The sequence below is a fragment of the Sus scrofa genome, chromosome 11 (genome assembly GCF_000003025.6).
Source record: "Sus scrofa isolate TJ Tabasco breed Duroc chromosome 11, Sscrofa11.1, whole genome shotgun sequence".
Lineage (NCBI taxonomy): Eukaryota > Metazoa > Chordata > Mammalia > Artiodactyla > Suidae > Sus > Sus scrofa.
Window position 1 is genome coordinate 67,594,092 of NC_010453.5, and position 12,610 is coordinate 67,606,701.

A 12,610-nucleotide genomic window follows, 5' to 3' on the forward strand; every position below is an offset into this window, starting at 1 on the left:
TGAAAAGGCCTGTGTTCTCAGGCTAGTCATTTGTTATTATACCCCAGCCTCAAGCCATGAGTGACCTATTTGTTATTCTTTTTCAGATCTACCGATCGATCGATCTATCTATCTATCTATCTGTATTTCTGTCTTTTCTAGGGCCACACCTGTGGCATGGAGGTTCCCAGGCTAGGGTTCCAATCGGAGCTACAGCTGCCGTCCTAGACCACAGACACAACAACGTGGGATTCAAGCCGCATTTGCAACCTACAGCACAGCTCATGGCAACGCCAGATCCTTAACCCACTGAGCAAGGCCAGGGATCGAACCCGTAACCTCATGGTTCCTGGTCGGATTCGCTAACCACTGAGCCATGACACGAACTCCTATTTTTTAAGCTCTTGAATATTTTGTTCTTTGGGTTCCTGTACTATTTTTTTGGTCCCATAACTTTCATTGATTTGATTCTGCATACATCCTTCTACGTAGCCAGTAACTTATAACCTGTAGACAAGAGTTTACGGTGTCTTCATGTACTACCTTTAGATGTCCTCCTCTTCCTTCTTCAAAGAAGAACATCGTGTATAGTTGCTTGTTCAGAATTTTCTCCTGTTAGACCCTTATCCCTCCTGAGCCAACCAAGCTTTTAGAGTCTCTGGCCTTGGAGTCAGGTCTATTTCTGACATCTGCCTTCCTAAGATCTAGCGGGTATGTAGCTGATGGAGCCCAAGGCAGGGGATCCAACACGGACTTGGTCAGGTCCGTCCTGACCCTTTCTGAGAACCTGTTGCTCTGTCCATCCCTCCAGCTCAACACACACACACAAACACACACACATATACACACACACGCACACACACACACTAAGACCCTGCACTCGATGGCTGACCTAAGGACTTCCTTGGCTCTGGGACCACACAGGGACTGGGGTGCAGATGCCTGGTTCAAACCAAGCCCGTAGATTCTCTCTCCTGGGAAGATGGAACAGGGAGACAGGGACTTCCTGTCTCTTCCAGGCCCCAGGATGTGGGAGGAAGCAGAGCCCAGATGCAGGCAGACGAGTGCGAACTGGGTTTCAGAGACAAAAGACCAAGCAGACACAGACAAGGAAACGGAGCTGCTGGAGCAGACACAGCTGGTGCCCTGCTCATGTCCCCTCAGGTTCCCCTCACCAGCTCTGTGTGCCCATTGCCAGCCTCTGCAAGCCTGTCACTCATGGCCCTCAGCAGCCACTTTCTGGGGATTGCCCCTGTATCCTGGAGCTACCCCACCCACGGGCTAGAGGGCCCTGGGCATTGTCTGTTTCCCTCTCTGCCTCCCCCTCCTCTCCCGCTATAACCATCAACCTGCTATAATCCAGCTCCATTGCTTGAAGCCTAAATTACACCCCAAAACTCTTGTTGCTAAATCCGTCATTCCCCCGACCCCCACTTTTTTTTTTTTTTTTTTGCTTTTTAGGGCTGCCCCTGGGGCATATGGAAATTCCTAGGCTAGGAATGGAATCAGACCTGCACCTGTGACCTACATCACAGCTCACAGCAACACTGGGGGATCCTTAATCCACTGAGCATGGCCAGGGATCGAACCCAAGCCCTCATGGATACTAGTTGGATTTATAACCCGCTAAGCCACAACAGGAACGCCAAACACCCGCATTCTTGGCATTTGGAAAAACCCGAGGCCGAAGAGATGGGAAACCAGGTAGCAGAGCAATGGGGAGCATGACCTTGGACCTAAAAGATCCTAGTCCTGGTTCAGGGTCGCTGTGAGGCCCGATGCGCTCCCCCCACGGGTTCCGTGAACTGCTTTTGAGTCTAACTCCCTTCCCTCAGGCGTTGGGCTTCATCTGGCCGGTTTCTCTGACGTGTTACCCCGAAGACTCAACTCCGGCCCCAGCACATCAGCCCTGCTGGGATTCACTTTCCCCCAGGAATCCTCAGCTTTCACTTTGAACAATTATTTCCGATTGGTCAGCATCTGGAGATGACATGCTCACCAAGACAAGGTGAGACTTTATCAGAGGCTCTGTTTTACCGGAAAGTGGCTTCCAGCAGAAGTTCTAGAACTTTAGGCCACTCATCGCTATTATTTTTGGCCATGCTTATGCTTTTATATTTATTTCTAGACTTTTATAGGCTCAATATACATCACATTTATATAAAAGAACTATATATATTTCATACATGTAAATCTTTTATAGACATATTTATTCTGTATGAGTGTCACCCTTGTCCGAGAACAAAATTTTTACTGTAATTAACAGCTTTGAACAGATGATTTTTAATAGAAAGTTCATGTCCTTTGCCTTTTTATCCAAAAGTCTATTTATATAAATGAGAAAAAAATAAGCTTGAGTTCCTTAGTGTTTGTGTTTCTTCTACTAGAACCTGCCTAACAAAGATATTTTTGTTGCTGACACAGAGATTTAAAAAGAACTTTTTTTTTGGCTGCACCAGCAGCATACAGAAGTTCCCAGGCCAGAGATCGAACCCATACCACAGCAGTGACCTGAGCCACAGCGTTGACAATGCTGGATCCTTAACTCACGGAGCCACCAGGGAACTCCTTTAAAATGTTTGTTTTGTTTTTAAGGTTCTTTACTAAAAGCCAGACACTACTTTGTATATTCATTATCAAGTTCCTCTCCAGGCAGGATGAAAGAGAATATTCCTTAGGACATATTTCTGTCAGTAGATTAATTGTTCCCATTGGGTTGAGAATACATTTCATGACAATTGATAAATACAGACAATCAGGAAGAAGGGAGGGAGACCACACTGGATCTGCCAGAGGCTGGGTCTCCACTGGGCCACCTCCCCTCCAGGCTCCGCTTGCTCCTTAGTGAAATAATGAAGTGGACATAAAACCTCCGTGATTCCTTATGCTGCTCAAGATCGAGATACGGGAAGGAAATGGCAGCTACACTGGAGAAGCCAAGACAGGACATGAGTTCGCATTCCTAGTCCAATACTTTCCTTTTTCCCCATCATCTTTAAGGCCTGGTTCTTTTCCTCTTTCTCCCCCAGTGGTGTCTTTGTTTTCAGCTGTTCTTCTGACTCCCTGATCATCTTCCAGCTTTAAACACAGAAGAGCAATGCTGGGGGCTCCAAACGTCTATGTTCATCACTGCAAGGCCCCTGGACTTGATTCGCTGAAACTGACCATGAGTCTGGAGTCTTGGCGCAGTTCTGCACATAGAAAGGGTTTGGTAAACACCCGCTTAGCGGCCAGACCAAGGGAGAGACAGTGTATAGAGATCCCTCAGGAAAGGAAGGACGGACCAGGGCTCCACTCACTTAGTAATCACATACTTTAGTTCTTCTGGAGCCCATTTTTAGATGGGCTGGGATTGTGTCACAGCCACGCGTATAATAAAAGAATAACTGCTAGAATTCAGTGAGTGCTTAATACATGCGGGCATTGTTTAACTGAATCGCCACAAAACTCCAAGAGGGAGGTAACATTGATTTCATTAATTCTAATATATATACCATTGATGTGTATAATAATACTATATATATATATGTATAATATACGTATAATACGTATATACGTACAGTACGTGTATAATACGTATAGTACGTACAGTATGTGTATAATACGTATATATACGTACAGTACGTGTATAATACATATAGTACGTATAGTACGTGTATAATACGTATATATACGTACAGTACGTGTATATACGTACTGTACGTATATTATACGTATATATACGTATAATACGTACGTATAATACGTATAATACGTACGTATAATACGTATAAGTATAAACTCTACATGCTAATATCTACTATGTATTGAGTACGTATTTATACATATATTTTTCCACTAATATCTCAGAATCCTGATGTATCTTCTAAATTGATGGCATTTTATAACCAGCATGGACCAGGAGCAGCAATAAGCAGTTGTCTTTGCCTGTGTATACCCAGGCTTGGTCGTTGGTATTAATGTTAGCATTTCAGTGGAGTTGTGTGCAATGCTGGGATGACCAGAGCACAGAAAAACACGGAAGCAGAGCTGGAAATGTGTCACTGGAGAAATGACTACACCTTATTTTCTTGCGAAACAACAACCAAGGGCTTCATGGACCTGAGAGAGTAAGATTCCCCCACGTGTAGATGAAGCTGTGTCACCTTAGCTCCGAGATGTGCGTGAAAGGACTGCCCATTACAAGCTGAACAAGACAGTAGGAAGCAGGAGAAAGAAATGAGAAAGCTGTGGGAGGCTGGTGGGACCAATGCACACTCCATAAGGGGCTATTTTTTAAGGCAACATGCCCAAGTTTACTTATTTGTCTTTTTAGGGCCATACCCTTGGCATATGGAGGTTCTCAGGCTAGGGTGGAATCATACCTGTAGCCTCTGGTCTACACCACAGCCACAGCAATGCTGGATCCTTAATCCACTGAGCAGGACCAGGGATTGAACCCACATCCTCATGGATAATAGTCAGATTCACTGCCACTGAGCCACAACGGCAACTTCAACATGTCAAAGTTTAAATGGCAGTTTTTGTCTTTCTTCGAAATAAATAAATAATATGTCTTTAATCAAAGACATCTGAGATTTGATTACATTTATTATCTCCCTTTCACAGATATAAAAACTGAGGATTGGGAGTTCCCACTGTGGCACAGTGGGTTAAGAAGCCAACTGCAGTGGATTGGATTGCTGTGGAGGCTTGGGCTCGATCCCCAGCTGAGCACAGTGGGTAAAAGGACCTGGCATCGCCATAGCTGCAGGGTAGGTCACAGCTGTGGCTCAATTCAATCCCCGGCCCAGGAACTTCCGTATATCGTGGGTGTGGTCATAAAACCCAAACAACAACAAAAAACCCCCTGAGGGTTGAAGAAATTGGGTATGTACCCATTTCACGGCGCTAGGAAATGACACAGTCAGGATGCAAACCCCTGCTGGTCTGAAATCTCACGGCACTAATCACAAAACCACACCACCCCTCACAGCGCTTAGCATGGTGCCCGGCAAAATAAATATTTGTCAGGACAAACCAAACTGCTTAAAGAGGGTTTATTCTCGGTGAGAAAACAATCAAATATGTAGGGAATGTCTCTAAACATGGGAAATCATCATGCTGGCGGGAGAAAAACTCAGAGCATAGTTGCTTCTGAAGCTGCAAACCCAGGGATAAGGGGGAATCCTCAGAGGATTACAATCGCTCCCCCCGGTCTCCAGTCCAGATCGCTGTGTGGGGAGCACCCCGGGGTCCATGGGCTTGGAGTCTGTAAGAGCCTGCCCCCAGGAGGCTAACCTCAACCGAATGATTTCTGATTTTGCAACTTAAAAGATTTTTCTTTTTGTCTTTTTCTAGGGCTGCACCCGCGGCATATGGAGGTTCCCAGGCTAGGGGTCGAATTGGAGCTGTAGCCGCCGACCTATAGCACAGCCACAGCAATGTGGGATTTGAGCCACGTCTGCGACCCACACCACAGCTCACGGCAACGCCGGATCCTTAACCCACTGAGCGAGGCCAGGGATCGAACCCGCAACCTCATGGTTCCTAGTCAGATTCCTTAATCACTGAGCCATGACGGAACTCCAGCAACTTAAAAGCTGTAATTTAACATTAATTATTTTTCCTGGTAACCACAGTAACTCATGCCCCCCGAACTGAAAAATGCATAAGGAGCTCCCGTTGTGGTTCAGTGGGTTAAGAACTCAAAACAGTCTCTGTGAGGATGCAGGTTTAATCCCTGGCCTCACTCACTGGGTTAAGGATCCATCATTGCCACAGGTTGCAGTGTAGATTACAGTCGTGGCTTGGATCCAGCATTGCTGTGGCTGTGGTCTAAGCCGGCAGCTGCAGCTCCAATTCACCCCTAGCCAGGGAAGCTCCATATGCCCCAGGTAAGGCTGTCAAAAAGAACATAAGCAAGAGAAATGCGTAAGGAAATAGCGGTCGCTCTGTACACACAGTTTCAGGATTTGAATCAGGTGACTTTGTAACCTTTTCTTTGGACTTAGCATATTTCATAAATACCTTTCCATACATTAAACATCAAAAATATGCTACTTCATCATGCAGATACGGTCCTGAGGAGACCACGGGATTTCCTCAAACAAAATGTCCATGTTTTCCAAAATGAAACGATGGAAAACTGTCTTCTGAGTGTCCCCTCGAGACCCTCCCTTCCTGCCCCTTCCCCAACCCCTCAAATCCAATGCTGCTTTTTCATGTTTCACACCTGAAATATGACGTGTCAGTTTCCCAGGGCCGAGGTTACCCAGGGCCACCAACTGGGTGGCTGACACCACAGGAATCTATCCTCTCGCAGTTCTGGAGGCTTAGAGTCCACACCTCCCAGCGCGGCGGGGCCACATTCTCTCTGCAGCCTCTACGGCAGGATCCTGGCTTGGCTCTTCCAACATCTGAGGCTGCCAGAAATCCTTGGTGACCTTGGCCTTGTAGAGGCATCACTCCAATGTCCTCCATCTGTACACGGCCTCTCCCCACTGTGTCCCTTCTCTTCTTCCTTTTAAGGTCACCAGTGTTGTTGAATTTAGGCCTCTGCTGCGTCAGTATGACTTTGTCTTTTCTCTTTTATTATTACTTTTTATGGTGGTTAAAATATACATAACAGGAGTTCCTGTTGTGGCTCTGCAGAAATGAATCTAACTAGTAACCTTGAGGATGCTTGTTTGATTCCTGGCCTCACTCAGTGGGTTAAGGATCCCGAGTTGCTGTGGCTGTGGTGTAGGCCGGCAGCTGTGGCTCTGATTCGACCCCTAGCCTGGGAACCTCCATGTGCAATGGGTGTGGCCCTAAAAAGAAAAATAAATAAATAAATAAATAAAATATACCTAACAGACTTTGCCATTTAAAAAATTTTAAGTATACAATTAAGTAACATTAAGTACATGCCCATGGGGAGACCATCGTCTAAACGGTGCAGTTCTAGAAACGTCATCATCTCCAGCCGAAACTCGGTACCCATTAAACAATAACTTTCCATTCCACCTCCTGTCAACCCCTGGCAACCTCTAGTCTACCTTCCGTCTCTATGAATTTGCCTGTTTTTGGTATTTCAAGTAAGTGGAGTCACATAATATTTGTCTGGCTTATTTCACTTAGCATAATGTTTTCAAGGGTCATTCATGCCGTATCAGAATTTCATTTCTTTTTAAGGCTAAAAAATATTCCGTTGTATGCACACACCATAGTTGGTTTATCCATTGCTCTGAGGATAGACATTTGGTTGCTTCTAACTCTTGGCTATCGTCAATATGCTGCTAGGACCACTGGAGCACAAGTATCTGTTTGAGTCTCTGCTTTCGATCCTTTGGGGGTATATTCCTAGACGTGAAATTGCTGAATCACATGGTAATTCCACGTTTAGCCACAGTGGCTACGTTTTCTATTCCCACCAGCAAAACACGAGGGTTCCAATTTTCTTTTTTTTTCTTTTTTGGCCTCCCCATGGCATATGGAGTTTCCAGGCCAGGGATCAGATCCGAACCTCAGTTGCGACCCAGGTCTCAGCTGCGTTAACATGGGATCCTTAACCCACTGTGCCAGGCTGAGAATCGAACCTGCGTCCCAGTGCTCCAGAGATGCCACCAATCCTGCTGCACCACGGCAGAACTCCCAATTTCTCAGCAATTTCATCCACACTTGTTGTTTTCCATTTTCTCCATAAGAGCACACTCACATCCTAAGAGATGTGACTACGACGTTATCTTAACTTTATATTTGCAAAGATCCCATTTCCCAATAAGGTCACATTGTGAGGTCCCGGGAAAGACATGAATTTTGGGTGTGTGTACTCTGTTCAACCCTATACACGTGGCAAAGAGGATGTCCCGTAGGCAGAGTGGGATTAAACAGTACAACCCCCAGAAATCAAATTTACTAAAGATAGGCTGTAATACACATAACTTTGAATTTGAATGAGGAATGAACGGGGGGGGGGCGGTATAAATGAAGGAAATAAAAACTAATGTTTTCCTCATCTTAGCGGCTGAACTGCTGCCTGCTATAGAAGAAAACAGTATTCAATTGATAAATGGATTTTTATTTTGTAGGCAATATATCATCGGTTTTAAATAATAAATGACCAAACCATTCTGAACAAAATAATTTAGCAGATGAAAGTGGAGAGAAAGGCACTGAGAGGCTAATCATCTCTTTTAATCTATAAAGCGGGTTTCTGGGCGGGAGCGGGAACTTTAAATACATAGAAAGAAAGTGCCAACAGAGCCTTTGCATCGTGCACACAACGCTCGATGATGCTCGATGGGCGTCGAGAACTAGGATGCTGCTTTGGACACGTGCTCTCATAATTTACCTGCAGATTACAGATGATTTTGGCTGGACTACTGATACAGAGAGAGCAAGAGACACCACGTCTGAGTATTTGAAATGCTGCATTTAACAAACTGAAGTATTTCTTAATCCTGGGGGCTCTTCTACCTCCTTTTTCTTTTGCTTTTTAGGGCCGCACCCACGGCATGTGGAAATTCCCAGGCTAGAGGCTGAATCGGAGCTACAGCTGCAGGCCTACATCATAGCCACAGTAACTCAGGTTCTGAGCCTCGTCTGTGACCTACACCAAAGCTCACAGCAACACCAGATTCCCGATCCACTGAGCGAAGCCAGGGATCGAACCGGCAATTTCATGGATATTAATCAGATTTATTTCTGCTGAGCCACAACGGGAACTCCCTCTACCTCTTTTTCTATTTTCTGATTGTTAACTCCTTGTGGGCTAATTTTTTTCAGTACTACAATAGTTCATCATGGAGTTCCTATTGCGGTACAGCAGAAATGAATCTGACTAGTATCCATGAGGATGCAGGTTCGATCCCTGGCCTCGCTCAGTGGGTTAAGGATCTGGTGTTGCTGTGAACTGTGTGTAGGTCGAAGATGTGGCTTGGATCCTGTGTTGCTGTGGCTGTGGTGTAGGCTGGCAGCCACAGCTCCAGTTCAACCCCTAGCCTGGGAACCTCCATATGCCACAGGTGCGGCCCTAAAAAGCAAAAAAAAAAAAAAAAAAAAAAAAGTTCATCACTATCCATAAAAATAAAATACAGTTGTCTACGTATTTGGGTAGAGACATGTATTCCAGTGGGATTAATCAATAATGAGTTAACAGGTGAATAATTAGGTAGCTAATTAGGGGCTGGGATTCTGGAAGACCGGGTGACCGCAGCCACATGCTCAGGCTCTCATCGAGTGGCCCTTATCTGACACTGACCAGTGGAGCCAATTGCACCTGCCTTCCTTAACCCCACAGGGCATTTGGGGGATTAAATAAAGGGACATTCTTGAGGGTTTTATCTCAGGTCCCTATTGTTCTGCATCCAAGGCCAGGCTCCAGCCACCAGCTCACAGGCCTCCTATCAGTATCTGCAGGCAGCTGTCTCCAGCCCAGACTTCCAGGCTGAATCCAGCCCCTAATAGCCAGCTGCCCACTAACCACCTTCACTGGGCACCTCAGCCTCGGCACTCGCCGTGACCAGAACTGAGCTCATCATGTGCATCTTTTTTTTTTTTTAATGTTAATGATTTTTATTTTTCCCATCATACTTGGTTCACAGTGCTCTCCTCACGTCCATCTTGGCTTCGCTCCATCTTCTGTCTCAGGGAACGGGAAGGCCGTCCCACCACCCACTGGGCTGCTCCGCAGGAAACAGGGCGGGGTGATTGAGGAGGGGGCGAATCTCACGTCCTTGCCTCTCCCTCTTCTCTTGCCCGCCAGACACTCTCAGACACACACCAAACTCCACACCAAGATTCTCTTCTTGACCAAACTCCAGCCAAGCTCCCCTGAGCCCTGTTTTCAGCCAGGCCTCAAACCTGGCCCGTGAAGACTTGAATAAACACTTAGCACAGTTTCCAAACTCTCAAGGTCACATCCCAGGATCACTCTACCCTGCCCCTTAAAGTGCCAGCCTGAGAAAACTCACACCTGCCCAAAGACGCCACTGTCCAGACAGGACCCCTTCTCCCAGCCCCCGTGGGAGGGAGCGGCTGAATTTGACAGATGGTTTCAGAGGGACCAACCCCCATTTCTCACCTTTTGTAATTTTTCACCTCCCTGACTCTACTCAAGCCCTGCTGTCCCCGCACTGCTGCCTCGTCTGCCTTTTAGACACCTCTAACAGATGAGAATGAAGCCCAGCGCTGTCCCCTACGGCCAGTAGTTACTGAATAAGACTATTTTCACCACTTGAACTCACTCCTGTCTGGCCGAGTTTCTCTTTGACGCCCTCTCGGTTCCTCTAAGCAACTGTTTGTTCCATCCGCGTTTTCTCATCCCTTCGCTTCAGTCCCCGCACTTCTGACCTGCCCACAGCACATCTGATCGGCGCTCCCTCCCACACCCATATGCAAAGCCCCCCCAAATGGCCTGGCCCCCAGGATGACACCAAACTCCTTGAATTCGGCCACAGTAAGGTGGCCCATGGACCACCAAGGAGCAAACTCACGGAGCTGGGCGGGATGCAGACCGCCATGGGACAGGTTCACGCATAACCCTGATCCCTGTTGCGAGGTGCTTTAAACATTTTCTTTCATTTAACCCTTACAATAGCCTTGTGAGGTCGGTTCTATGCTTATTTCCATTGCACACATGAGAAAACAGGCTTGGAGAACTCTAAGCACCTTTTAGCCCAGCCCCATGTCTCCCAGTCGGCACAAAGACGACCCACATCCAAGTCTTCTTCATCCAAAACAAGTCTTTTTCTTCTACTCACCAGCTCCTGTTTCCAGGATGCATGCTTTCTGCGCCGTTTGCATACATTTCCCCCACTCCATTTCCTTCCGCATTTTTACCTCTTGAGAGCAAGGACGTGTTTCTTCTGGTTTCCTGTCTCGGCTTTCCCATACCCTTCTGCCTCGTCTGTAGCCAAGAGAAGGGATGAAAGATTTATCACTGAAAATGTATGTGCTTATTAGAAAATACAAGTGCTAATTTTTTGAACACGTCATTCATACAAAGGGCTCCAAAATTAACCACACAGTAAGACAGAGAGAATTGTGCGTCTGCTGTTCTTCTCCATCTTTCTGTCCCCTCCCCTCTCTGCCTCACCTTAGCCCTTCCAGTATTTTCGCGTTTATTTTTTAGAGCTTCTTCATGGGGACAAGTACCAGTATCTGTGCTTAGGCCCCTTGCCTTTTGCACAGGATGCCTGCAATCTATACACACCATTCTGCACCTTGCTTTCTCCACTTCACAATAATATATACTGGAAATCATTCAATGCATATTAGGGCAGGGCATAGAAAGTTCCCTTTTTTATAGCTACTGAGCAATTCAATAAATGGATATATTCTGTGATTTATTCAGCTTGTCCCTTAGTGATGGAGCTTGGCTAGTTTCCATTCTTTGGCTATTATTTTTAAAAAAGGGCTGCAAGGCATAACCTTGAATATGCTGCATGTTGCACAGAATATCTTTGAGTCAAAGGAAGTATTTGATAAACAGTGTGAAATTCTCTAAAATGCATTCTCTCCAGAAATGAATGAGAGTGCTGGCCAACAATTTGTGTTGTTGAATTTCAACGCATTTGCCAATCTTATGAACAGTAGTATTTTGCTGTAGTTTTATTTATTTTTTTATTTTTTGTGTTTTTGTCTTTTGAGGGCTGCACCCGCGGCATATGGAGGTTCCCAGGCTAGAGGTCTAATCGGAGCTGTTGCTGCCAGCCTCTACCACAGCCATAGCAACGCAGGATCCAAGCCGCGTCTGCAACCTACACCACAGCTTATGGCAACACTGGATCCTTAACCCACTGAGCAAGGCCAGGGATCGAACCCACAACCTCATGGTTCCTAGTCGGATTCATTTCCAATGCGCCACGATGGGAACTCCTGCTGTAGTTTTAATATGCATTTTGCTTACGTGTAGGGGGGACCATCTCTTTTTAAGTTATTTGTATTGGCTTTAATGTTAGCTGTCTGTGCATAGTCTTTGCCCTTTAAGGAAGTGAGTATTTTGGTCTTGTTACTGACACCTAAGAGCTTTTCATACGTTAGGGTGACTAGTGCTTTGTTTGTGATATGTCATATAAATATTTTTTCTCCCTTTGTCATGTCTTTTGAATTTGCTTATGATGCTTTTGGCCCTGGAAAAGGTGATTTTCTTTTAAAAACTAACATAAACAGACCTTTGTATTTTGGGTGTTCAGTTTACACACATATAGATCCATGGACCCTCCACCATGGTCACAGAACAGTTCCATCAGCCCCAAAACTGCCTAGCGCCGTTCATTGGTAGCCATGGCCTCCCTACCCTGAGAAACCACTGATATGTACCCATTTCTCTATCCAAGAATATTTTATAAGCAGAATCATTCCGTATGTAGCTTGTCTCAGGTTATATCCTGAGCTTGCTCCTTTTGACTGCTGAGTAGTAGTCCACGATGTGGATATACCGCAGGTGGTTTATCCATTCACTAAGGACATTTGGATAGTTTCCAGTTTTTTTACAGTTATGCGTAGAGTTGTATAAACATTCACAGGCAAGATTTAGTGTGAACATATGGCAAATACCTAGGAGTGGAGGGGTTTCTGGGTTGTATGTTTATCAGAAGCTGAAAACTGTTTTCCAGAGTGAACTGCATTATTTTTCATTCCCACCAGCAAAGTTGCTTCCCATTTT

General features: G+C 45.7%; 1 long non-coding RNA gene across 3 annotated transcripts in view; it reads right to left on the reverse strand.

The window, feature by feature from the left end:
* The window catches only part of LOC106505337, a 50,609-nt gene that overhangs the window by 21,345 nt on the left and 16,654 nt on the right, over positions 1–12,610 (reverse strand). For 2 of the 3 annotated variants that reach the window (XR_001299653.2, XR_002336571.1), the window contains exon 2: positions 10,704–10,849. This is a non-coding gene — a long non-coding RNA (uncharacterized LOC106505337). Of the gene's footprint in view, positions 1–1,536; positions 3,171–10,703; positions 10,850–12,610 lie in introns of those variants that run through there. The other variant, XR_001299654.2, reaches the window with a different exon arrangement.